Consider the following 27,688-nt stretch of genomic DNA (forward strand, 5'->3'; position numbering starts at 1 on the left):
ATAAACTAATATTCATGGCTTCTTGGGCTACTCAGAAATCTGATGGTGGAGGGGAAGAAGCTGGTTTTGAATTGTTGGGTGTGTGTCTTCACACTCCTATACGTCCTCCCAGGTGATAGTAATGAGATGAGCACATTTTATGGGTATTGGTGGTGGTGAGAGGTGTGCCCTTAATGATGGATGCTGCCTTTTTGAAGCATTGCCTTTTGAAGATGTCCTCGATGGCGAGGAAGCTAGTGCCAATGATGGAACTCATTGAGTTTACAACCCTCTGCAGCTCTTTCCAACCCTGACCATTGGAGCGTCTATACTAGGCTGTGATGTAACTAGTCAGAATGCTCTCCCCAGAGATCCGTAGAAATGTACAATTTCAATAGATTGTCTTGTGCCCTTTTCGTGTCAATGCTGCTTTGTGACTATAACAGCCGGCAACTACAATAACCTTCAAGCACAAGAATTCCGAAGAGAAGTTCTGATCGCAGATCACTCATTTTATTCATTGTCACCGTTAAACCTCCATCATGTGGGGTGTTAAGCATGTCAGCTTTTAAGTACCTTAACATATGCTTCTGAAAAACTGCATTGTGTTCTTATACAAAGAGCTTCTACTAAATGATGAAGGATTATTTTTGATTTAATTCGTTGATATCCTGGTTTAGAGTTTTGCCTGATTTTCGCGTGAAAAAATTGTGCTTTCATTTTCAAAATAAAATGTCAAGTATTATCAACCGCAATGGCTCCCCTGTAACCATTCAATCAACACCTTGGAAGGACACAAAGTACTTTATAATAAAAAGTATATTGAAATATTAAAATAAGGAGTCTGTGGCAGAGATCAACTTTTCCAGCCACATGGTAAATATTTATAACATGGTTTCCAATTATAGGACCCTGCCACTGACTGGTGAGAGCAAGCCTTATGAGAGTTGGAAAAATGAAGCTGGTCTTTTTCAGGTCTTGCTTTATTTAATATTTACTCATTTTTCAGAATTTAGGTGTGATTGCCAAGGCCAGCATCTATAGTCTATCTCTTTTGCCGTAGAAATGGTATGGTGAGTTACCATCATTCCTTTGATGGTGACACTCCCTCAGCTATAATGGGGAGCAAGCTCCAGGATTTACATCCATGATTATGAAGGAATAAGATTGATAAGTGGTAACTGGTATTGGTTTTGGTATTGGTTTATTTTGGTCACATGTACCAAGATGAAAGCAAGGATGTAATGTTGAGGCTTCATAAGGCACTGGTGAGACCTCACTTGGAGTATTGTGAGCAGTTTCAGCCCTTTATCAAAGAAAGGATGTGTTGAAACTGGAGGGGGTTCAAAGTCGGTTCATGAAAACGATTCCACAATTGAAAGGCTTATCATATAAGGAGCATTTGATCTCTCAAGGCCCATGCTCACCGGAATTTAGAAGAATGAGGGGTGACCAAATTGAAACCCATCAAATATTGAAATATCTTGATAGAGTGGGTGTGGAAAGGATGTTCCCGTTGGTGGAAGTGTCTAAGACCAGAGGACACATCCTCAGGATGTCTAATCAGAATGGAGATGAGGAGCATTTCCTGAGCCAGAGAGTGGTGAATCTGTGGAATTCTTTGCCACAGGTACCTTTGAAGGCCAAGTCACAGAGCGTATTTCAGGCAGAATTTGATAGATTCTTGATTAGTCCCGCCATGAAAGGACCAAGGGAGAAGGCAGGGGAATGGTACTGAGAGAGAAATGGATCAAACACGTTGAAATGGAAGAGTAGAGCTATCTACCTTGAGACCTTTCAGTTTCCTAAGAACCATCTCTCTAGTTATGGTAACTTCACACATTTCATGTTCCGAACAGCTGGAACTTCCACCATACTGCTAGTATCTTCCACAGTGAAGACTGATGCAAAATATTTAATCAGTTCATCCGCTATTTCATTGTCCCCTATTATTACCTGCATCATTTTCCAATGGTCCGATATTTACTCTTGCTTCTCTTTTACGTTTTATGTATCTGAAGAAACTTTTGGTAGCTTCTTTAACATTATTGGGTAACTTACTTTATTATTTCATCTTTACCTTCTTAATAACTTTTTTTTTGGTTTAAAAATCTTCCCAATCCTCTAACTTTCCACTAAACCTTTGCTCTATTATATACCCTCCTTTTGGCTTTTATGTTGGATTTGACTTCTCCTGTTAGCCAGAGTTGTGTCACTTTCTCTGAGTGAAGCCTCTCTTTGCTGAAACCTTGAAGCGCTAAAGCCTTAAGATCACTACTCTGAATATGTCCACTCAGATGATGGCTGCTGCCCCTGCTCCTGCCTTCCTTTAATTTGCTTTTACTAATTAATCCCAAATTCCAGTTAGCCATTGGTCAAAGCTCTTTTACGTTGCCGTGAATTGCTCCTGCCTTTTATCTTCGGGTGGCGGACCTGATTGAAGTCCTCTCCTCTCCAAACTTCTAATGTCTGGATCGGGTGCTGGTCAAAGCTCTATTACCCTCTTTTTGTTTTCTGAAAACTGTTAGAATGTGATGTATCTAACGTCACCCTGTCTGCTTTTGTTTAACGTATGTGGGAGAGGTTGAAGCTTACACTAGATTGGTTCTGCAGTAAGATTACTGTGGGTATTGACATCACAACCTGTAGAATCTGTGTTGATACCTTGCTGGGGTTCTCCAAGTTTTCCCAATACTTCGTCAAACCCTGATTTGAAACATATAAATTAAACATGTCTTTCAAGTGTAGTTCATTTCTCGGAGTCAAACTTTCCCCTTGAGTTTGATCATGGAGTATAATTAGCTGAAACCATTGGCAGCTCTTTTTGTTAACCTTTTTGACTCAGCAAGTATTTCAATCACCTGAAGTCTTTATTCTGCATGTGACAATGTTTCTAGATTCACTATCCTGCTCAGTAATGTTGCTAGGGCAACATGATAGCATGGCAGTTAGCGTGTCACTTCACAGCACCAATAATTGCAGATCAGAGTTCATTTCCTGCTGCTGTCTATAAGGAGTCTGTACTTTCTCCCCGTGACCATGTGCATTTCCTCCAGATGCTCTGGTTTCCTCCCACCTTCCAACGATCTACCGAATACTGGTCATTGTAAATTGACCCATGATTAAGTAAGGGTTAATCACGGTTGTGGGAATGCTGGGGCCTGCTCCGTGCCGTATCAATCAATAAATAAATAAATGAAAATCAGAGTTTGATTCCTGCCACTGCCTGTAAGGAGTTTGTATGTTCTCCTCTGGGTGCTCCTTCCTCCCACATTCCAAAGACATAAGATTAGGGTTAGCATTAGTAAGTTGTGGGCATGCTATTTTGGTGCTGGAAGCACTATGTCACTTGCAGGCTGCCCCCAGCACAATCCTCACTGATATGATATGAAGCAAATAACACATGCTCTTTATTGACTACAGACTAGCATTCAATACCATCATCCCCTCAAAACTAATCATTAACTTTCAAGACTTTGGCCTCAATGCCACCTTGTATAATTGTATCCTTGATTTCTTCACTTGAAAGCTCCAGTCAGTTCAGTTTGGCAACAACTTGTCCTCCACGATCTCCATCAGCAAAGGCACAGTGCAAAGCTGTGTGCTTAGCTCCCTGGTCTACTGTGAGGGTGAGCACATCTCCAATGCCATATTTAAGTTTGTTGAAGACAGCACTGTAATTGGCTGACTCAAGGGTGGTGACGAATCAACATATCAGAGGGAGGTTGAAAGTCTGGCTGAATGGTGTGACAACAACAAACCTCTTGGTCAATGTCAACAAGATGAAGGAGCTGATTATTGAGGAGGAGGAACGGGATGTCTGTGATCCAGTCCTCATCAGCGAATCAGATGGTCAGCAACATTAAGTTTCTCAGTGTTATAATTTCATAGGATCTGTCCTGATCCCAGCATATAAGTGCAATTAAAAAGAAAGCACGGCAGTGCCTGTACTTCCTTAGAAGTTTGTAAAGATTCGGCATGACATCGAAAACTTTGACAAACTTTTCTAGATGTGTGGTGGAGAGTAACTTGTTATAACATGGCCTGGCTTTGAAAAAACAATGTCCTTGAATGGAAAATCCTGAAAAAATAATGGATATGGTCCATTCTACGACAGGTAAAGCCCTCCCCACATCTACAAGGAGCACAGTTGCAGGAAAGAAACATCCTTAATAAAGGACCCCCACTACCCAAACCATGCTCTCTTCTCACTGTTGCCATCAGGAAGAAGGTACAGGAGTCTCAAACTCATATCTCTAGGTTCATGAACAGTTATTACATCAGGCTCTTGAGGGGAAAACTTCACTCAATTTCACTCTCCCCATGACTGAACTGCTCCCATAACCTATAGACTTTTCATCTCATGTCCTCAATCTTTATTATTTACTTATCTATATTTTTATTATATTTTTCTCTTTTTTATTTGCACAGTTCATTGACTTTTGCACGTTAGTTATTTGTCTGTCTCTTTGGGTAGGGTCCTTCATTCATTCTATTGTGTTTCTTGAATTTACTGAGTATGCCCAGAAGAAAATGAATCTCACGGTTTTATGTGGTGACATATATGTACTTTAATAATACATTTCTGTTGAATGACATACAACCCTGAGATTCATTTTCTTGTGGGAATACTCAATAAATCCATAATAGACCCCACCAACTGGGGTTTCAACCAGTGTGCAAAAGACACCTAACTGTGCATATACAAAAATAAATAAATAAGCAATAAATATTGAGAGCATGAGATGAAGAGTCCTTGAAAATTACATTATAGGTTGTGGGAACATTTCAGTGATGGGGCTAGTGCAGTTGAGTGAAGTTATCCCCTCTGGTTCAAGAGCTTGATGATTGAGGGGCTATAACTGTTCCTGAACTTGGTGTCATGAGTCTCGAAGCTTCTGTACCTTCTCCCTGAAGGCAACAGCAAGGAGAGAGCATGACCTGGGTGGTGGGGTTCCCTGATTATGGATAATGCTTTCCTGTGTCAACGCTCCATGTAAGTGTGCTCAATAATGGAGAGGGCTTTATCTATGATGGACCCATGTTGGTAACATATATGTACTTAGATAATAAATTTACTTTGAACTTTGAACTTGTGTGTTTCGATGTTTCAATGTACATGTGATAATTAAAGCTTATCTTTAAAAAAACCTGCATTCTAGACTTTAAGAAACCACCTCCAGAGAGTAGAAGAGAGCTTTGTGATCATTCGGTGATTCAGAGAATCTGTGTTACTTAACACAGGGTGAAGTTCAGTGGAGTGATGAAAACGTTGAATTTTTTAGAAGATTGCAGGATTTCCACAGTAGTCCTGTTATTTCAGAGGGATGAAATATTGTAAATATGGAAATTGACCATTAAAAAGAAATTTGGAAGCCTTGAGAAGTTTGAGAATGGTACCAGTGTAGAGTAGCTCTGAACAGACTATGGTATTGGTGAGCTGGTAGTTTATGATTTAAAAGGAACAGGGCAGATTTCTTATTCATTTAGCTGTTATCGAGTAATACTTCTGTTAGAAAATCAATGAAGAAGGCAAAAGGTAGAGGGTTTAGGCAAGCAAGGCTGGAACGGTTTAATCAACAAACAGGTAAAGATACACTCATGTCAATATATATTTATGCAGACCAGACCAATGTTCTTCTTTGACTCTCTGGAAATAAAGGGAATATATATTGCTTTGTCCCAATGGTTAAGTTCATTTTTAAAAGATGACGTGGCATTGGTGAGACATGCATTGAAGGGGAGAAGCTAAGTCCTGGAGGAATCACAGCATTTATTAAGAAGAAGCAGTGCCAACAGACCAGATTTACAATGCAGATGAAACTGGGCATCATTGGAAATGCTTACTGACAAATACCTTTGTCTTCAATATCCAGCACCATGCTTAAGGCTACACACGTTGTAATGAGAGGCTAATGCTCATTTGTCATGCAAATGAAAGCAGCTCGTATAGCCTCATATTCTGTGGGATCGACAAAGCAATAAAATCAGGCTCATTTGCAGGGATTGAACCTGTGCCATTTTCAGAGAGCATTTGACACTAGGTTTGTTCCACAAGTCCCGGAGTCCTGTCAATGGAAGGGCTTGTTGGGAGCCTGGTGGGTAATGAATTTTCCATTGTCACACAAATCCTTCTCAATTCATGACTTCTGAGATCAGTAAGTTCACAAAGGAATTATTGACCTGGTCATCTACAAGAATCATCGCCTTGTCCTGGTGGAGAGGCTTGTGAGTTCCCAGACATCCCACCCTGCAAAAACTGATTTCAGGGAGGTAGCACCATCAGTTTGCGGGAGACTTCCAGGAGAGGTGGGATGTCTGCAATAGAGTAGCTCCTTAGCAGTCAGCCAGCTAGTTTAAGTAATGTTAGCTATGCTAATGAACGAATGACACCTGTTAAACTCACCTCAATATGTCTTTTACAGTCTTATTCAAAGTATGACTATGACTATTAACCCACCATGGGCAATAGAAAAGTCACTGTTGCAAACAGTGCAGCGAGCAACACTGTCATTATTTTTGACCCCTATTAGGCAGGGGTACACTTTAGTGTAGTCTGGGGTGACGTATGTTTTATATTTTCTTTTTTCTTTGGAACACTCTGCCATGGCGCGCTCTCACTCTCTCTCTCACTTGCGCTCTCTCTCTCGTGGTCTCTTGCGCTCTCTCTCTCGCTCGCACGCTCTCACTTGCTTTCTGTCGCTCTCTCGCTTGCTCTCGCGCTCTCTCTCGCTTGCTTGCTCTCTCATTTGCTTTCTCTCGCTTGCTCGCTCTCAAAAAAATTGATTTCCGTGATATTGTATATAACTTGCGGGCATCAGGGAGCCACTATTCATATGCGGGAGGCTCCCAGAACTTCCGGGAGAGTTGGGATATCTGAGTTCCTGAGATCCCCAGAGTGATGCTGTAAGGAGTCTAGCTCCTGCTAGGGTTTCTTGTGATGGTAAGGTCAAGGGGAGCTTTCAAACAAAGAGCGATCCAGCCAAGACCTCAACGGTGAGGCTGGTGGAAAATGATGACACATCACAAAGTCAGTGAAGGATCTCCAATTGTCTTGCATGCCATGTCACTGGACCCTGACCCTGATCTGTCAAGGACCGTGTGATAGCTACCATCTCATCAGCTCCACTTAAGGAATTGACCTTAGGCAACCCCTTTGGAGAACATCGCACTGGACTTGAGCATTCGCACTGGTGGGTTACTGAAGCCTGTTAGTGAGAGAAATAATTCAAAGTCAAAGTCAAGTTCATCATCCTATGCATAAGTACCATGCACAGCTGCAATGAAGACCTTACTTGTTGCAGCTTTACAGGCACTTAACGTCATATAAGCAGCGTTCACAAGAAAAGAAATGGTAAATGAAACAGAAATTATTTGCAATTTTTATGATAAAGAACTGAATTAGAGCAAAAAGAAAATAAGGGAACTCAGCAGGTCAGGCAGCATCTATGGAAAAGAGTAAACAGTCGACGTTTTGGGCCGACACCCTTCATCAGGACGGAAAAGGAAGGGAAGAAGTCAGTGACAGAAGTGGGGAGCAGGGAGGAGGAAGTAAAAGGCGGCAGATGACCAGTGAAACTGGGAGAGGCAGAGGGGGTGAAGTAAAGAGCTGGGAAGTTGACTGATGAAAGAGATAAAGGGCTGGAGAAGGGGGGATCTGAGAAGAGAGGAGAGTACCTCCAGCATTTTGTGGGCATTACTTTGGATTTCCAGCATCTGCAGGTTTTCTCGTGTTTGAAAAAGAAAATAAAGCCAACTTTAGTGAAAAGTGATCAAAGTGGTCACAGTGTTATTTAGAGATACAGCCTGTAACAAGCTCCACCGGCCTAACGAGCCTGTACCACACAATTACACACATGTGATCAATTAGCCTACTAACCCACACATTTTTGGAATGTGGGAGGAAACCTGAGCACCCAGGGGAAGCCCAGACGGTCATGGGAAGAATGTATTACAAACAGCGGCAGAGCTGAACCCGGCTCGCTGGTGATGCAATAGTGTAGTGCTAACTGCTGTGCTACTGTGTCGCAGTGATTAGGGTTGTGTCAGTTGATTCAAAAACTGAATGGCTGAAGTGTCGTAGCTGTTCTTGAACCCGGTGGCGAGGAACTTCAGCTCCTGTACCTCCTGTCTCATGGTGGCTACGAGGAGGTGACGTAGCCTGGATGCTGGGGATAGTTAACGGTAGATGCTGCCTGCTGTAGGTACTATCGATGGTGGGGAAGGATGTGCATGTGATGTATTGGATGTGTTCACTACACTCTGCAGCTTCTTGTGTTCCTGCACATTCGAATTGCCGTACCACACAATGATGCAACCTGTCAGGATACTTTCAACAGTACACATATATAGTTTGGTAGAATTTTTAGTGACAAGCCAAACCTCATTAACTTTCTAAAACCATAAAGTTGCTGATGTGCCTTCGTATGTTCTGGATCAATATGATAATGTCCAGGAATGAGAAGCTGCTGACTCCCTCCGTGATCTGTCAGAACTTATCTGTAACACGTGAGTGTATTAGTGTTGGTATATTATTGTCATGTAACAAAATACAGTGAAATGTTTGCCTTGCATACTATTCACACAGATCAACTCATTACACAGTGTATTTAAATTAAACAATAGCAATGCAGAATGAAGTGTAAAAGCTACTGAAAAGTGAAGTGCAGGTAAACGATGAAATACACCATTGTAACGAGTTAGACTGTGAGGTCGAGTCCATCTCATCATATTAGGGGACTAGTCGGTATAGAAGCTGTGATTGAGCAAGTTGGAATGTGCTTTCTGAATTTTGTATCTTCTGCCTGATAGGAGAGGGAAGAGGAGAGAATGTTGGAGTGGGTGGGGTCTTTGATTATTCTGGCTGCTTTACTGAGGCAGTGAGAAATATAGACAGGGTATGTGGAGGAATGGCTAGTTCCCCTGATGTGCTCTGCTGTGTCCACAACTCTGTATTTTCTTGCAGTCATGTACAGAGTAGCTGCATGCTTTCACAAGGAATCATTGACTCGGTCTGTTACAGATGCATAGTGGAGAGTATCTTGACTAGTTGCATTATGGCCTTGTATGGAAACACCAATGCCCAAGAATGTAAAAGCATACAAAAATGGTGGATACTGCCCAGTCCATCACAGGAAAATCCCTTCCCGCCATTGAGCACATCTACAAGAAGTACAGCCTAAGAAATCACAATGGTTTCGGCATGGTCTAGATGGGCTGAAGGACCTGTTACCGTGCGGTATTTTTCTATGACCCTCCAACACTATCCACCATCAAAGACCCTCTCCACCCAGGTCTTGCTCTCTTCTCTAGTTGCTACACCACCAGGTTCAGGAATAATTATTACTCTTAAATCATCAGGTTCTTGAACCAGTGTGCATAATTTCACTCACCTCAGCAGTGAACTGATTCCACAACGTGTCGACTCACTTTCAAGGACTTTACAACTCATGTTCTCAGTATTTATTTATTTGTATGTTTGTTTGTTTATTTATTTACTTATTTTTGTATTTGCACAGCTTGTCTTATTTTGCACATTGGTTGTGTCTCAGTCTTTCTTTGTATGTGGTTTTTCATCAATTCTATTGTATTCCTTTGCTCTGCTGTGAATTTCTGCAAGAAATTAATTTCAGGGTGTCATATGTATGTGTATATATATTTATATAAAATATTATAATTATAAAATTATTTTTAATGTTGAAAACCATGTTAGTCATAAGAATGATTTCAGTCACTTCAGAATAAGCTGACCATTCTGAACACGATTTCCTTAATGACCAGGTTTGGAAGTTCATTGGAATGGAACAACACTCCTGTTGCTTCCAAGTTAAAGTCAGGTTTATTGTCATCTGCACAAGTACATGGATGAATAGATGCAATGAAACACTTACAGTAGCATCACTGGCACAGAGCATCAGAGGCACAACATTCACAAGCAAACCATAAATTAAACCTATGTTATATTATAATTGCAATTCCAGTGAGGGGTTCTCAATTCGATTTCTGGTGCACGCCCACCTCATGAATGTATGGGTTTCCTTCAGTTGCTCTGGTTTCCACACCTACCCCAATGATGAGCCAGCTGGTAGGGTGTTAAATTGCCCCCTGTGTGCAGGTATCTGGGGTGTAATAATTATTGCTATGTGGTATTAAAGTAGAATGGAGGCTTTATTTCTGGCTGGTGGGGTGATCGTCCTGCTTCAATGGTATATGACTCAGTAAAATACCATAGGCTGGACTACTGTTATAATTCCATCTAGTGTGCTCACCGTGCTATCCCACAGCCACACTTCTGAAAACCAAATCACCTGGCTGTACTTCTACTCCCTGAGTCCAGGCAGAGACCACGGCACCAGTAGGGTGGAGTAAGAAAGTATGGACAAGGGAGACAGCGGAATGTTTACAGAATTGTTTTGAGTCAGTGGACTGGACAGTACTCAGGGATTCATCTTTGAGTCTGAATGAACATGTCACTGTTGTCACTGACTTCATTAAAACCTGTGTGGACGGATGTGTACCTACAAGAACATACCATACATGCCCGATTGAGGAACCAAGGATGAACCAGGAGATTATAAAACCATAACACTATAAGACATAGGAACAGAATTAGGCCATTCAGCCAATCGAGTCCACGCCGCCATTTCATCATGGCTGATCCCATTCAACACCATAGACCTGCTCTCCCACTATATCCCTTGATGTCCCAAGCAATCAGGAATCTATCAACTATGAGATTCATAGTCTGCTGAGGGCTATATCTGTGTCATTCAAATCCGGTGTCCCAGAACTATATAAGAAGGCCAGGTATGACTTACAGAGGCTATCTAAAGAACAAAAGAACAACTCCGATTGAAATTAGAAGTGGAATCGGATGCACGTCAACTCTGCAGGATTTGCAGGCCATTACTTCCTACAAAGCGAATGACAGTGATGCTTCACTCCCAGATGAGTTCAAAGCCTTTTATGTTCACTTTGAAAGGGAGAATAAAGCTACAGCTATGAGGATCCCTGCAGCACCCACTGACCCTGTGGTACCTGTCTTGGAGGCCGATGTCAGAACATCTCTCAAGAGTGTGAACCCTCACAAGGTGACAGACCCCAGTGGTGTACCTGGTAAGGCTCTGAAAACCTGTGCCAACCAACTGGCAAGTGTGTTTAAAGATATTTTCAATCTCACATTGCTACAGTCAGAAGTTCCCACCTGCTTCAAAAGGACAACAATCATACCAGTGCACAAGAAGAGCAGCGTGAGCTGCCTTAATGACCTTGTCCAGTAGCACTCACATTGACATTGATGAAGTGCTTTGAGAGATTGGTTATGGCTAGAATCAACTCCTGAATAAGTAAGGAACTGGATCCACTGCAACTTGTCTATGACCACAATAAGTCATTGGCTCTTAATGTAGCCCTAATCCACCTGAATAATACCAATACTTACATCATACTGCAGTTTATTGATGATATCTCAGCGTTTAATATGGAAGAAAATTTCCAAGGATGACCACTTTCTTGAATGAAGACATGCCTTCTTAGTCCTAAATGATCTATATGCTGTTCCCCTGCTGTCAGGGAAAACATATTCCTTGCTTCTCACCCTTCAAACCTTATTTGGAGATTTGCACGTTTTGTGGCAATCACCAAAACCTTAGAGAACATAGTTCCAGTCTATTCAATCACCCCTCATATGGTAAACCTGTCATTCATGGAAGTAAGCTAGTGAATCTTTGCTGTACTCCCTCTGTAAAAATGTAGAATGATGCAGAATTCAGCAGAGGCTTCATGATTGGTTTTGAATTGTGATCTATGTGTTCCTCTAAGTTTACCAACACTTTGTGGTACATACAACTCATCTCTGCCCAGCCATCAGGTGCAACAAACATTATTAATGCGTTAGTGCGCATGTGCCGGTCGTGCATGCAGCCTGGTACAGCCATTCCGATCTATTCTTACTTTCTTCTTCTTACTTTTTAATTTTACTTCTTACTTGTTATTTTTGGTATTTTTTTTTCTCATGGTAACACGTCGAAGCTGCACCCTCTCTAACATGCTGGTAGAGAGAGTTTTATCTGGGTTTTCTTTAGCGCTGGAAATGGTTACATCCCAACATGTGAGACAGAAGCAAGGTCGCATTGTGTATTTCACGACCAGCAAAGACCGGCCGGCTTAGCGAACAGAGTGGTGGACACCCCTGCTGAAATCCAGAGGAAAACACACAGAGGGGGATCACAAAGCCGAGGGAAGAGGACCGGGTCGAGACAACAGAGACTTATGGAGAAGCAGAGTTCGGTAGGTAATACTGTTCCGGCTGACCGGAAGTGCACTGAGAGCGGTAAGCGTAAAGGAATTGGGTGCTTACTGTTCTGGCTAACAATGGATGGTGCAATCCGGGGTATATTACAATCGAGGAACGCGTTTGCAGACCGGATATTGAACTTTTTACTGTTGGACTTCGGCCACATTCCTCCGTGATACAACACTTGGCAGCACAGGAGGTCATCCTTGCCTGTGGCCATTGAGTGGAGGGTCAGACACCCTGAGCCAATAGACTGGTCCTGGACTTATTTTCCATCTGGCATAGTTTGCATTTTGGTGTTTGATTGTTGGGGTTTTTTGTATTGCTATACTTACGCTCTATTCTTGCTTAGTGCGGCTGTAATGAAACCAAATTTCCCTTGGGATTAATAAAGTATATCTATCCATCTATCTATCTATCTACCTATCTATCTAAAGCTACTGGCGTGGTAGTAGTTAATGTGTTAAATCATGTAATTAAAACTTGTTGCTTTAGAGATTTGTCATGTGACAGGGAGGACCTGTCACATGACAGAAAGTTGATTGATCGCTAGTAAAATAGAAAGAAGGTTTGACATTGAGAGACAGAGCATTGATATTGGAATTGTCTTTAACAAAAGTTTGCATTAACTGAGGAGATTAAATTTTGTAAATGATCATGGTTCCTTGATGTGCTGCAATGTATTGGAAATGCATTCAAATATACTGGCAGATAATAATTCCAATGGCAAATTCAGTCTTCATAGAAAGACTAAAGCACTACCCGTTTCATCGTTAAAATACCATTTCTCTTCAGCAGAACACAGAGTTAATGGCAGGATTCCTAGTGTGGAGGAACAGAGGGATCCCAGGGCCCACATACACAGATCTGTGAAAGCTGCCACACCAGTCGACTATAGCTCAGCATTTAATATCATCATTCCCACAATCCTGATTGAGAAGTTACAGAACCTGGGCCTCTGTACCTCCCTCTGCAATTGGATCCTTGACTTCCTAAGTGGAAGACCACAATCTGTAGGGATTGGAGATAACATATCCTTCTCACTGATTCTGACCTCACTGACAATCAACACTGGTGCACCTCAGAGGTGTGAGCTGAGTCCACTGCTCTACTCTCTCCGTACCCATGACTGTGTGACCAGGCAGAGCTCAGATGCCATGTATAAATTTGCTGATGACAGAACTATAGTTGGCAGAATTTCAGATGGTGATGAGAACCATGCAAAGTGAGATAGATCAGCCGGTTGAGTGATGTCACAGCAACAACGTTGCACTCAGACCAAAGAATTCATCGTGGATTTCAAAATGGTAAGATGAGGGAACACACACCAAAGGTTCAACAGGTTCAAAGGTTCAAACATTCATTTTTTATCAAAGCATGTATCCATACACAAATGTGAAATTTGACTTCTCCAGACAGCCATGAAACAAAGAAAGAACATGAAAGTCATTCAGAGAGAAACATCAAACCCACCCCCCCACACATAAATGTATGGCATCCCGATCATCAACCCCCAAAACACCCCTCCCCCTGCACAAAATGGAACAGGAACATCGTCCCGCCAAAAACAATCCTTCCCCCCCACAAAAAACTAACAGAACACAACAGAGAATCAACCTCAAAACACTCTCCCCTTGCACAACAAAACGGAAATGAATGGGCCATAAAAACATGGAATATAAAAGCCATATGTTTGAAGAAGTCAACAATAGCCCAATCCATAAACAGAAAATGGTGATACTATCCTACGATATCAATAACATTAATCAAAAAAGAGGGACAGCGCATGAGACAGAGACGTTTACCCACCCACCACGATGATGGGCCGCTCAGAAACTCCTTCTCTGGCACAGGTGGAAAGAAAGGCAGTCAGTACTGAACTCTGGATCGTCTTCCACATTCACCTTGATGTCTCAATCTTCCTCGACACTTTTGTCAGCAATAATAGATGCTTTAACCAGCAAAATGGAGTCGAACATCCGCTTGCGGCCCATCTCGAAGTCTCTTCATATCGAGGCCATCCATCATACTTGGATTCGCTTATTTTGTGGAATCTTCTTGGAGAGAGCCTAGTGCCTGATCACTCAAATGATCTCCAAACTGAAAAATGCAGGCTTTAGCAGTCCCAGAAACACATGTAAGGGGTTTCTTCCTTTATGTTACTGCGGAGTCTAATTAAAACGGCTTCTTTGTTATGTTATAATTGAAATGGCTTCTTTGTTATGTTAACTGCTGAGAAAGTCTTCCCACTAGCAGTTTGTTTGGATCATGTTACTGATAAGAGGATGAACAAACCAATTGGGATAGATGTTATTCTTTCTGTGTGTCTGTAAGTTAGTGTGATCCGCGGGTTTTTGTGCAGAAGGTGGGAGAGAGAGACAGAGGATGGATCAGGTGCTGTGAGTCCGCTAACGGGGTCGGAGCCCAAGCAGGAGTCCAAAGTCCAGGGCGTTCGGCGAGGAAAGGAGACGGAGACAGACTCGTGTGCAGCGTCTGGTCGACCACCGTTGTTGGTCCCAGGCTGCAGATCGAGGTGGTCCGAGGGGAAACGCAGGTCGTGCACTGTTTGTGCATGAAGAGATTGAACTTTGATAAGTGTGGCACCTTTTATTTTCCTTTTATATTTTATTATTTATTAATTATATAGTTCCAGTCATATCTATAAACTGTAACTCATTTAATCATATCTGGTGTATTGTCTGTTATTTGGGTGGGGCGGGGTACATCACACAGCATCCACACAAACTATTACCCAGTTTGGTGGGGCTGAGGGCTGTTTCCCTAGACGACAATGAGCTGAGCGACCCTGAGGCTGACCAGGGGGGCTACACAGATTTAAGGTGTAAAACAGTTTTATTTAACTTCGTTATTGGGGGCTCCTTTACCGATGCAATTAGGTAAAGTTGTTAATTTAAACTTATATCCTGTGATAAAGTATTCTTTACAAATTTGGCTCCAGTTCTGCAATTCTTTTAATCTTAAAAAATTTAAACTTTGTAGTTTAATTTTCTGAAATTACTTTTTTAAGCCTTCTTTGAGTGATCCAATTTTTCTACTTTGGAAAAATAAAGGTATTAATTCTTTTTTGGATTTATTTAAAGAAGATAGATTGATGTCCTTTGAACAATTAACTGATAAATATTCTCTTTCATACTCACACTTTCTGCAATACCTTCAAGTTAGACATTTTTTACAAAAATATTTAAGTAATTTCCCTTACATATTGGAGGCTGACCTCTTAGATACTATTATGAGTATGAATCCTTTGATTAAGGGTTCTATTGGAAGAATTTATAATTTATTATTACAATGGGATAAGCGTCCTTTGTCTAAGATTAAACAGGATTGGGAAAAGGAACTTAATTTGACTTTTATGACGGAGGATTGGATGTGGATATTGAAGTTGGTTAACTCTTCTTCAATTTGTGCTAGCCATTCATTGATTCAATTTAACATTGTACATCGTTATCATTTGACAAAGGAGAGACTTTCTAAAATCTTTCCTAATGTTGATAGTCATTGTGATAGATGTAAAACTGAGATAGCTACACTGACACATATGTTTTGGTCTTGTTCTATATTGGAACAGTTCTGGAAGTCAGTTTTCTCAACAATTTCTAAAGCACTTAAAATTAATTTACAACCTAATAAATTAACTGTGCTTTTTGGAATAGTTCCTCAAAATACTCATGGTATTTCTGTGTCTGACCAACATGTTATTGCATTTGTTACATTGATAGCTAGGAGGGCCATTTTGTTGAAGTGGAAGGATATATCAGCTCCCACTTTGTCACAATGGTTCTCTCAAGTGATGCTATGTCTTAGTTTGGAGAAAACTCGAGGTCGAACCTTTGAACCCTTATTTGATTTTGGGAAAAGATGGGGCTCATTTGCTCGTTATTATCATTTGAGTTAATTGATATAATTTTTCCACGATCTAATTGTAAATTCTTTTAGTATATTTTCTTTTCTTGTTGGCGGTTTGATGTTTATTTTTAGAAGCTTTTTGTATGACGCATGGCTCCAGGGTTGTACACCTAATGGGTTCTCTTTTTTTTTGTCACTTTTCTGCTCAGTAGGTTTTTTTTGTTATCACAAAATTTTGTTTTCAATCTTTAAGATGATGGGTTTTTTTTGAGGCATTGTAAGTGTTGTTACTTCGATGTACTCATTTTATTTTTCCTATATATATATATATATATATATACAACAAAAAGATTTGAAAAGAAAGGTGTAAAGCAGATGTAGAAGAAGTAAAAACAAAAGACATTTTTGTGAGTTATCTGAAAGATGTCAACCGAGGGCATTGTACGATGGCACCATCTTGACTGGAAGTCCTCATCGAGAGATCAGAAGTGGAAAGGGTGAGCAATTTCAAGTTCCTTTGTGTCAGTATCTCTGAGGACCTATCCTGGGCCTAACAGTTGATGCAATTACAATGACAGCACCAATATTTCTTTAGGATTTTGAGGAGGTTTGGTATGTCACCAAAGATACTTGCAAATTTCTACAGGTATACCATGGAGTGCATTCTAACTGGCTGCATCACCATCCGGTATGGGGGAGGGGGCACAGGATAAGAATAAACTGCAGAAAGTTGTAAACTCAGTCCACTCTACCATAAGAACTGGCCTCCTCAGCATCCAGGACATCATCAAGGACAGTTGCCTCAAAAAGACAGCATCCATCATTAAAGACCCACATCACAGAGAACAAGCCCTCTTCTCTTTGCTACCATCAGGGAGGAGGTAAAGGTGCCTGCAGGCACACTTTCAGTGATTCAGGAACACATTCTTCCCACCACCATCAGATTTCTGAATGGATATCGAACCCATGAACCTCACTTCTTTTTTCTCATCTTGAACTTATTTAATATAGGTATACACTTTACCTTAATTTACAGATTTTTATTATTATGTATTGCAATGTATTGTATTATGCATTGCAATATACTGCTGTCACATAACAAATATCACGATATGGTCCAGAGATTTTAAACCTGATTCTGATTCTGAACCAATTACTTTGTCAGAAGATGGAGCAGATTTTTCACAGAGGAAGGCAGTAACAGCAGCAGCTGGGACCATAAACAGGTCTCAGCCACAGATCCACCAGAATCATAGCACCCCCACATCACAGAAATTCTGCAGTGAGTGATAAATATAGAAAAAGAATATTAGAGTAGAAAAATATTTTATCATGGCTGGGGATGGCATATTGTGCTCTGTTATGAATTACATTTTGATAGTTTTCCGTGGATGCTGCCTGGCCTGCTGAATTCCTCCAGCATTTTGTGTGTGATACACTAGTGTGTGTGTGTGTGTGTGTGTGTGTGTGTGTGTGTGTGTGTGTGTGTGTGTGAAGGTGTTGAGTGGAAACGAAGGAGAGGGGTTGGATCATCGAGTTTGTCCCAGTAAAACTCTCGTCCACATTGAGATTTTGCTTAATTACATATGGCAGCAAGATACTTGATTGCAAAGATATTACTGCAGACAAAAAGCTTGTTAATCAAAGAAATATGGAGATGGAGGAACTGAGCGAAATACATGTTAGTAGGGAAGTGGTGGTAGGTAAATTAAAGGGATTGAAGGCAGATAAATCCCCAGGGCCAGATGGTCTGCATCCCAGCGTGCTTAAGGAAGTAGCCCAAGAAATAGTGGATGCATTAGTGATAATTTTTCAAAACTCATTAGACTCTGGACTAGTTCCTGAGGATTGGAGGGTGGCTAATGTAACTCCACTTTTTAAAGAAGGAGGGAGAGAGAAACCGGGGAATTATAGACCGGTTAGCCTAACATCGGTGGTGGGGAAACTGCTGGAGTCAGTTATCAAAGATGTGATAACAGCACATTTGGAAAGCGGTGAAATCATCGGACAAAGCCAGCATGGATTTGTGAAAGGAAAATCATGTCTGACAAATCTCATAGAATTTTTTGAGGGCGTAACTAGTAGAGTGGATAGGGGAGAACCAGTGGATGTGGTATATTTGGATTTTCAGAAGGCTTTTGACAAGGTCCCACACAGGAGATTAGTGTGCAAACTTAAAGCGCACGGTATTGGGGGTAAGGTATTGGTGTGGGTGGAGAATTGGTTAGCAGACAGGAAGCAAAGAGTGGGAATAAACGGGACCTTTTCAGAATGGCAGGCGGTGACTAGTGGGGTACCGCAAGGCTCAGTGCTGGCACCCCAGTTGTTTACAATATATATTAATGACTTGGCTGAGGGAATTAAATGCAGCATCTCCAAGTTTGCGGATGACACGAAGCTGGGTGGCAGTGTTAGCTGTGAGGAGGATGCTAAGAGGATGCAGGGTGACTTGGATAGGTTAGGTGAGTGGGCAAATTCATGGCAGATGCAATTTAATGTGGATAAATGTGAAGTTGTCCACTTTGGTGGCAAAAATAGGAAAACAGTTTATTATCTGAATGGTGGCCGATTAGGAAAAGGGGAGGTGCAACGAGACCTGGGTGTCATTATACACCAGTCATTGAAAGTGGACATGCAGGTACGGCAGGCAGTGAAAAAGGCGAATGGTATGCTGACATTTATAGCGAGAGCATTCGAGTACAGGAGCAGGGAGGTACTACTACAGTTGTACAAGGCCTAGGTGAGACCACACCTGGAGTATTGTGTGCAGTTTTGGTCCCTTAATCTGAGGAAAGACATCCTTGCCATAGAGGGAGTACAAAGAAGGTTCACCAGATTGATTCCTGGGATGGCAGGACTTTCATATGAAGAAAGACTGGATGAACTGGGCTTGTACTCGTTGGAATTTAGAAGATTGAGGGGGGATCTGATTGAAACGTATAAGATCCTAAAGCGATTGGACAGGCTAGATGCAGGAAGATTGTTCCCGATGTTGGGGAAGTCCAGAACGAGGGGCCACAGTTTGAGGATAGAGGGGAAGCCTTTTAGGACAGAGATTAGGAAAAACTTCTTCACACAGAGAGTGGTGAATCTGTGGAATTCTCTGCCACAGGAAACAGTTGAGGCCAGTTCATTGGCTATATTTAAGAGGGAGTTAGATATGGCCGTTGTGGCTACGGGGATCAGGGGGTATGGAGGGAAGGCTGGGGCGGGGTTCTGAGTTGGATGATCTGCCATGATCATAATAAATGGCGGTGCAGGCTCGAAGGGCCGAATGGCCTACTCCTGCACCTATTTTCTATGTTTCTATGACCCCTTTCACTTTTTTCCATTCACCTTTCTGGTTACCCTCTCACTTCCTCTCTCCTGCATCTGCCTATCACCTCCCTCCTTCTTCCTATTCATCCATCGTTCAATGTCCTATCAGATTCCTTCTTTTTTCACCCCTTAACATCATCCACCTATCAGCTCATAGCTTTCAAATTTTCACCCCTCCCACACTCTCCCACCATCCCCCTCACCTGATGTCACCTATCATCTGCCAGCTTGTTGTCCTTCCCCCAACCCCCACCTTCTTATTATGGCTTCTGCTCCGTTCTTTTCCAATCCTGATGAAGTGTCTTGGCCCCGAGTGTCAACTGTTTATTACCCTCCACATATGAATCTCAGGGCATTATGTGGTGACATATTTGTACTTCGATAATAAAGTTACTTACATTTTGATAGATGTTGCCTGACCTGCTGAATTCCTCCAGAAGGTTATGCATGTTGCTCAAGATTTCATCATCTGCAGAATCTCACGTGTTTAAGAATGACTGAGTATTTTAATAAATAATAAATTCTCTGCAAAATTTTTAAAGTGCCTAATTATCTTCTGCATTATCATGTTTTTGAATTATCCGCATTATCACTCCCATCTACTACCCTGGATAATAGGACATTAGCTGTGGCAACAACTTCCTCTGTTCCATCCCAAGTGTTTACGATTCTATTCTGCTACCCCAGCCTTTGTGGCAGCTTTCTGACCGTAAACTGCAGCGACAGTGGAGGTAATCCTTTAGCAATCCTCAGAGCACCTTCGGCCTGTCCACTACAAAAGGCAGGAATTCCTGGTGGCCACCCATTTCAATTCAACTGCCCCTTCCCATTCTGTTATGTTGGACCGTGGACTTCTCTATTGTCAGGATGAGGTCATCCTCAGGTTGGAGGAGCAACATCTGATATTCTATCTGGGTAGACTTCAACCTGATACCATGAACATCAATTTCTTTAACTTTCAATAGATTCTCCCTCCTTTTTCTTCCTTCCCCCACCCTGCCTCCTTCGTACCCCTTCTCTGCACCTCAGTTGCCCATCATCTCTCTCTAGTGCCCCTCCCCCTTCCCAAAGATAGGAGAGCCTACAGGTAGACTTGGATAGTTTAGGGGAAAGGGCAAAGAAGTTGCAAATGAAATACTATGTTGGAAAGTGTATGGTCATGCACTTTGCTGGAAGAAATAAAGGGGCAGACTGTTATTTAGATGGGAGAAAATTCAAAATGCAGAGATGCAAAGGGACTTGGGAGTCATTGTGCAGGATACCCTAAACTGAGTCAGTTGTGAAGAAGGCGAATGCAATGTTGGCATTCATTTCTAGAGGTGTAGGCTATAAGAGCAGGGATGTGATGTTGAGCCTCTATAAGGCACTTGTGAGACCACATTTGGAGTATTGTGTGTAGTTTTGGGCTCTTTATTTTAGAAAGGATATACTGACATTGGAGAGAGTTCAGAAAAGATTCACGAGAACGATTCCAGGAATGAAAGGTTTACCATATGAGGAACATCTGGCAGCTCTTGGGCTGTATTCCCTGGAGTTCAGGAGAATGAGGGGGGATCTCATAGAAACATTCCAAATGTTAAAAGGCCTGAACAGATTGATATAGCAAAGTTATTTCCTATGGTAAAGGATTCTAGAACAAGAGGGCACAACTTCAGGATTTGAAGGACGTCCATTTAGAACAGAGATGAGGAGAAATTACTTTAGTCAGAGGGTGGTAAATCTGTGGAATTTGTTGCCACAAGTGTCTGTGGAGGCCAAGTCACTGGGTATATTTAAGGCAAAGATAGATAGATTCTTTATTAGCCAGGGCATCAAAGGGTATGGTGTGAAGGCAGGGGAGTCGGTATGAGTGGAAGAATTGGATCATAGAAACATAGAAAATAGGTGCAGGAGTAGGCCATTCGGCCCTTCGCACCTGCACCGCCATTTATTATGATCATGGCTGATTATCCAACTCAGAACCCCGCCCCAGCCTTCCCTCCATACCCCCTGATCCCCGTAGCCACAAGGGCCATATCTAACTCCCTCTTAAATATAGTCAATGAACTGGGCTCAACTGTTTCCTGTGGCAGAGAATTCCACAGATTCACCACTCTCTGTGTGAAGAAGTTTTTCCTAATCTCGGTCCTAAAAGGCTTCCCCTTTATCGTCAAACTGTGACCCCTTGTTCTGGACTTCCCCAACATCGGGAACAATCTTCCTGCATCTAGCCTGTCCAATCCCTTTAGGATCTTATACGTTTCAATCAGATCCCCCCTCAATCTTCTAAATTCCAACGAGTACAAGCCCAGTTCATCCAGTCTTTCTTCATATGAAAGTCCTGCCATCCCAGGAATCAATCTGGTGAACCTTCTTTGTACTCCCTCTATGGCAAGGATGTCTTTCCTCAGATTAGGGGACCAAAACTGCACACAATACTCCAGGTGTGGTCTCACCTAGGCCTTGTACAACTGTAGTAGTACCTCCCTGCTCCTGTACTCGAATCCTCTCTCTATAAATGCCAGCATACCATTCGCCTTTTTCACTGCCTGCCGTACCTGCATGTCCACTTTCAATGACTGGTGTATAATGACACCCAGGTCTCGTTGCACCTCCCCTTTTCCTAATCGGCCACCATTCAGATAATAAACTGTTTTCCTATTTTTGCCACCAAAGTGGACAACTTCACATTTATCCACATTAAATTGCATCTGCCATGAATTTGCCCACTCACCCAACCTATCCAAGTCACCCTGCATCCTCTTAGCATCCTCCTCACAGCTAACACTGCCAGCCAGCTTCGTGTCATCCGCAAACTTGGAGATGCTGCATTTAATTCCCTCATCCAAGTCATTAATATATATTGTAAACAACTGGGGTGCCAGCACTGAGCCTTGCGGTACCCCACTAGTCACCGCCTGCCATTCTGAAAAGGTCCCGTTTATTCCCACTCTTTGCTTCCTGTCTGCTAACCAATTCTCCATCCACATCAATACCTTACCCCCAATACCATGTGCTTTAAGTTTGCACACTAATCTCCTGTGTGGGACCTTGTCAAAAGCCTTCTGAAAATCCAAATATACCACATCCACTGGTTCTCCCCTATCCACTCTACTAGTTACATCCTCAAAAAATTCTATGAGATTCGTCAGACATGATTTTCCTTTCATAAATCCATGCTGACTTTGTCCGATGATTTCACCGCTTTCCAAATGTGCTGTTATCACATCTTTGATAACTGACTCCAGCAGTTTCCCCACCACCGACGTTAGGTTAACCGGTCTATAATTCCCCGGTTTCTCTCTCCCCCCTTTTTTAAAAAGTGGGGTTACATTAGCCACCCTCCAATCCTCAGGAACTAGTCCAGAATCTAACGAGTTTTGAAAAATTATCACTAATGCATCCACTATTTCTTGGGCTACTTCCTTAAGCACTCTAGGATGCAGACCATCTGGCCCTGGGGATTTATCTGCCTTCAATCCCTTCAATTTACCTAACACCACTTCCCTACTAACATGTATTTCGCTCAGTTCCTCCATCTCACTGGACCCTCTGTCCCCTACTATTTCTGGAAGATTATTTATGTCCTCCTTAGTGAAGACAGAACCAAAGTAATTATTCAATTGGTCTGCCATGTCCTTGCTCCCCATAATCAATTCACCTGTTTCTGTCTGTAGGGGACCTACATTTGTCTTTACCAGTCTTTTCCTTTTTACATATCTATCAAAGCTTTTCCAGTCAGTTTTTATGTTCCATGCCAGTTTTCTCTCATAATCTTTTTTCCCCTTCCTAATTAAGCCCTTTGTCCTCCTCTGCTGAACTCTGAATTTCTCCCAGTCCTCAGGTGAGCCACTTTCTCTGGCTAATTTGTATGCTTCTTCTTTGGAATTGATACTATCCCTAATTTCCCTTGTCAGTCATGGGTGCACTACCTTCCTTGATTTATTCTTTTGCCAAACTGGGATGAACAATTGTTGTAGTTCATCCATGCAACCTTTAAATGCTTGCCATTGCATATCCACCGTCAATCCTTTAAGTGTCATTTGCCAGTCTATCTTAGATAATTCACGTCTCATACCTTCAAAGTTACCCCTCTTTAAGTTCAGAACCTTTGTTTCTGAATTAACTATGTCACTCTCCATCTTAATGAAGAATTCCACCATATTATGGTCACTCTTACCCAAGGGGCTTCTCACGACAAGATTGCTAATTAACCCTTCCTCATTGCTCAAAACCCAGTCCAGAATAGCCTGCTCTCTAGTTGGTTCCTCGACATATTGGTTCAAAAAACCATCCCGCATACATTCCAAGAAATCCTCTTCCTCAGCACCTTTACCAATTTGGTTCACCCAATCTACCATGTAGATTGAAGTCACCCATTATAACTGCTGTTCCTTTATTGCACACATTTCTAATTTCCTGTTTAATACCATCTCCGACCTCACTACTACAGTTAGATGGCCTGTACACAACTCCCACCAGCGTCTTCTGCCCCTTAGTGTTACGCAGCTCTACCCATATCGATTCCACATCTTCCCGGCTTATTTCCTTCTTTTCTATTGCGTTAATCTCTTCTTTAACCAGCAACACCCCACCTCCCCTTCCTTCATGTCTATCCCTCCTGAATATTGAATATCCCTGAACGTTGAGCTCCCATCCTTGGTCACCCTGGAGCCATGTCTCTGTGATCCCAACTATATCATAATCATTAATAACAATCTGCTCTTTCAATTCATCCACCTTATTACGAATGCTCCTTGCATTGACACACAAAGCCTTCAGGCGCTCTTTTACAACTCTCTTAGCCCTTATACAATTATGTTGAAAAGTGGCCCTTTTTAATGCTTGCCCTGGATTTGTCGGCCTGCCACTTTTACTTTTCTCCTTAGTACTTTTTGCTTCTACCCTCACTTTACACCCCTCTGTCTCTCTGCACTGGTTCCCATCCCCCTGTTGTGAACTAACCTCCTCACGCCTAGCCTCTTTAATTTGATTTCCAGGATCAGCCCAGGATTGAATGATGGAGCAGACTCGACGGGCTGAATGGCCTACTTCTGCTCCTATATCTTATGGTCTTCTTCAGTACATGACCTCTTCCACCAATCACTCCCCAGCTTTTTATTTCATGCTCTCTCCCGGGTCACCCACTTCCCCTCTCATCTTGTTTCACCTATCACCTGCTAGCTTGTACTTCTTCCCCCTTCTCCCACCTTCTTATTCTGGCTTCCTCCCCATTAATTTCCAGTCCTGATGAAGGGTCTTGTCCTAAAACGTTGGTTGTTTATTCTTCTCCAAGGATACTCTCTGACCTGCTGAGTTCCTTCAGCACTTTATGTGTGTTGCTCAGATTTCTCAGTAAAGTTGCAATTTTGCACATAAGATGTGTGTTTGAATTCACTTATTGACTGAAATACCAGCAAATTTGAGACTCTGCGGTTCCAAAACGAGCTAGTGCAAAGCAAATACTCTCATAAGATGCAACGTGAGACTGACACTCTCTTAAGTTATATTTCTAGGTCCACAGTTTCTGACTGTTTAGTAAATGATCCTCTAACTTTTTCACCTCAGCAAAATATCTTATGCTTTCTGGAGCAGTAAAACCATCAGTCTCCTGAACTAGTATGGACAGCTTCACTCACCTCAACTCTGAAATAGTGCCACAATCCATGGACTCACTTCCAAGGACTCGATAACTCATTATCTTAGCATTATTTATGTATCTATCTGTCTACCTATCTATCTATTTATTGATTGATTTGTTAATTATAATAATTATTATTTGTTTCTTTGGTATTTGCACAGTTTGTCATCTTTTGCACATTGGTGGGTTGTCAGTCTTTGTGCGTAGTTTTTCATTGATTCTATTCTATCTCATTGTTCCACTGTGAGTGCCTGGAAGAAAATGTCCCTCAAGGTGGTATACGGTGACATACACATACTTTGATAGTAAATTTACCTTGAACTTTGAGTTTTGAAATTATTTGCCAGTGTCGTGTATATGTTTGAACTCATTTTAAATGAGAAGATGGATTTCTCTGCCACTGGGTTAGCAGCAGGGTTATAGCTAGTACAGCACGCTCAAGGCAAAGATCGACAGCCATTTGAACTGCAAGGGAGTCAAGGAGTATGGGAAGAGGAGAGGGCAATGGAGTTTATTTATTTTATTTTATTTAAAACTACAGTGTGGAGCAGGCCCATTCAGCTGTCCAATAGCCCTGGCCTAATGTGAGCATAATTTACAATGACCAATTAATCTACTGAACAATATGTCTTTGGACTGTGGGAGGAAATCTGAACACCTGGAAGAAACCCATGCACACACAGGAAAAATAGATAGATAGATAGATAGATAGATATACTTTATTGATCCCGAGGGAAATTGGGTTTCATTGCAGCCGCACCATCCAAGAATAGAGCATAAATATAGCAATCCAAAAACCACAAACAATCAAACAACAAAATGCAAACTATGCCAGATAGAAAATAAGTCCAGGACCAGTCTATTGGCTCAGGGTGTCTGACCCTCCACAGGAGGAGCTGCAAGTTCAATGGCCACAGGCAGGAACGACCTCCCGTGCCGCCCAGTGTTATATCTCGGTGGAATATCTCGGTGGAGTGTGCAATTTTTCTTACAAAAGGTGTCAGAATTCAACTCCGAACTCCAAAATCTAATGTGTGGTAGTGTTGTGCTAACCATTGTACTAGCATAGTGCCCCAAGAAGCCAAGACTGTAACGGTTTTGGCCATAATGCAGGATAGGAGCTCTCATACTTTCTATGTCTCATTAAGTAGTATGGAAAGCATAATGTATCCTGCTCACATTTCTTTTGTTCAGACTGGTGGCGACATTAAACATTATTTAGTTGTCCATCGTTGGGCAGAGAAGAGGAGGTACATCTCTACCAAAGGAGGTGTAAAGTGCTCCTTCCCTGCGCTAGTCCGCAGGTCACCCTTGGACAAGGTGTAGCACATGCTTAGTACCCCCCCCCCCCCCCCCCACTGATCAGGGTCACGTGAAGCCATGGAAGTAGGTTGTGTTTGATCATATCAGCAGCTGGTGCAGATCACAAGTCCTGGTTATGCAATCACTGACATCAGGTAGATAATCTCTGAAGAGTATTGATAAAGGCTGGGGTCATCCGTCTTGTAAAGTCACTGCCCAGAAGAAGGCAAACCACTTCTGTAGAAAAGTTTGCCAAGAACAATCATGATCAATGGGCCATGATCACTGACATCATACAACATGGCACTGGCACATAATGAACAAACTTCCCATTGGCTGCAAAGCAGCTTGTGATGAGCTGAGGATGTGAGACACACTTAGTATCAGCCTACAAAGAGCTCCATCTTGGGTACTAGCCCATAAAGTACCCAGGACATCTTCAAGGAGTGGGGTCTTAGAAAGGCAGCGTCCATTATTAAGGACCCTCAACACCCAGGGCATGTCCTTTTCTCACTGTGACCATCAGGTAAGAGGTACAGAAGCCTGAAGGCACACACTCAGCGATTCAGGAACAGCTTCTTCCCCTCTGCCATCTGATTCCTAAATGGACATTGAAACCATGAACACTACCTCACTTTTTTCATATATATTATTTCTGTTTTTAGCATAATTTTTAATCTATTCAATATATGTATACTGTAATTGGCTTATTTATTTATTTATTATTATTTTATTTTTTATATTATGTATTGCATTGAAATACTGCTGCTAAGTTAACAAATTTCACGACACATGCCAGGGATAAACCTGATTCTGATTCACTACAGGATAGCAGGTCATAAAATGGTATGAAAATGATTGTGTTCCAATGCTGTGGAGCAGAGGGGGAGGAGCATATTTGCAAATGAAATTCAAAAGCGGATTGATTAAAGGAGAAAAGGAAGTGGCTACCAGCTGAGACAGAATCTGTGAGGAAAGAAACAGGGTAAGTGCTAACACACACAAAATGCTTCAGCAACTCAGCAGGCCAGGTAGAATCTTTGGAAAGGAAGAAACAGTTGAGGTTTTAGGCTGAGTCCCTCAGTGGCTTATGTCAATCATGGAACAGTTTGTTTTTTATTCATATTTCCAACAAATGGGCTATTTTCTTTTTGTCATAATGGTTAAATATTTAAAGGAAATAAAAAGGTTTTGGCTTCTGAAGAAAGAGCAAGGAAAATTGGGACGAATTGGATAAATCACTGAAAGAGTGGACCAGGGAGAGATGGCTCAGATTGCCTTTTTTTATGATGCAGGATCCATTCAAA

This window comes from Mobula birostris, chromosome 7 (genome assembly GCF_030028105.1).
Source record: "Mobula birostris isolate sMobBir1 chromosome 7, sMobBir1.hap1, whole genome shotgun sequence".
Classification (NCBI taxonomy): Eukaryota; Metazoa; Chordata; class Chondrichthyes; order Myliobatiformes; family Myliobatidae; genus Mobula; species Mobula birostris.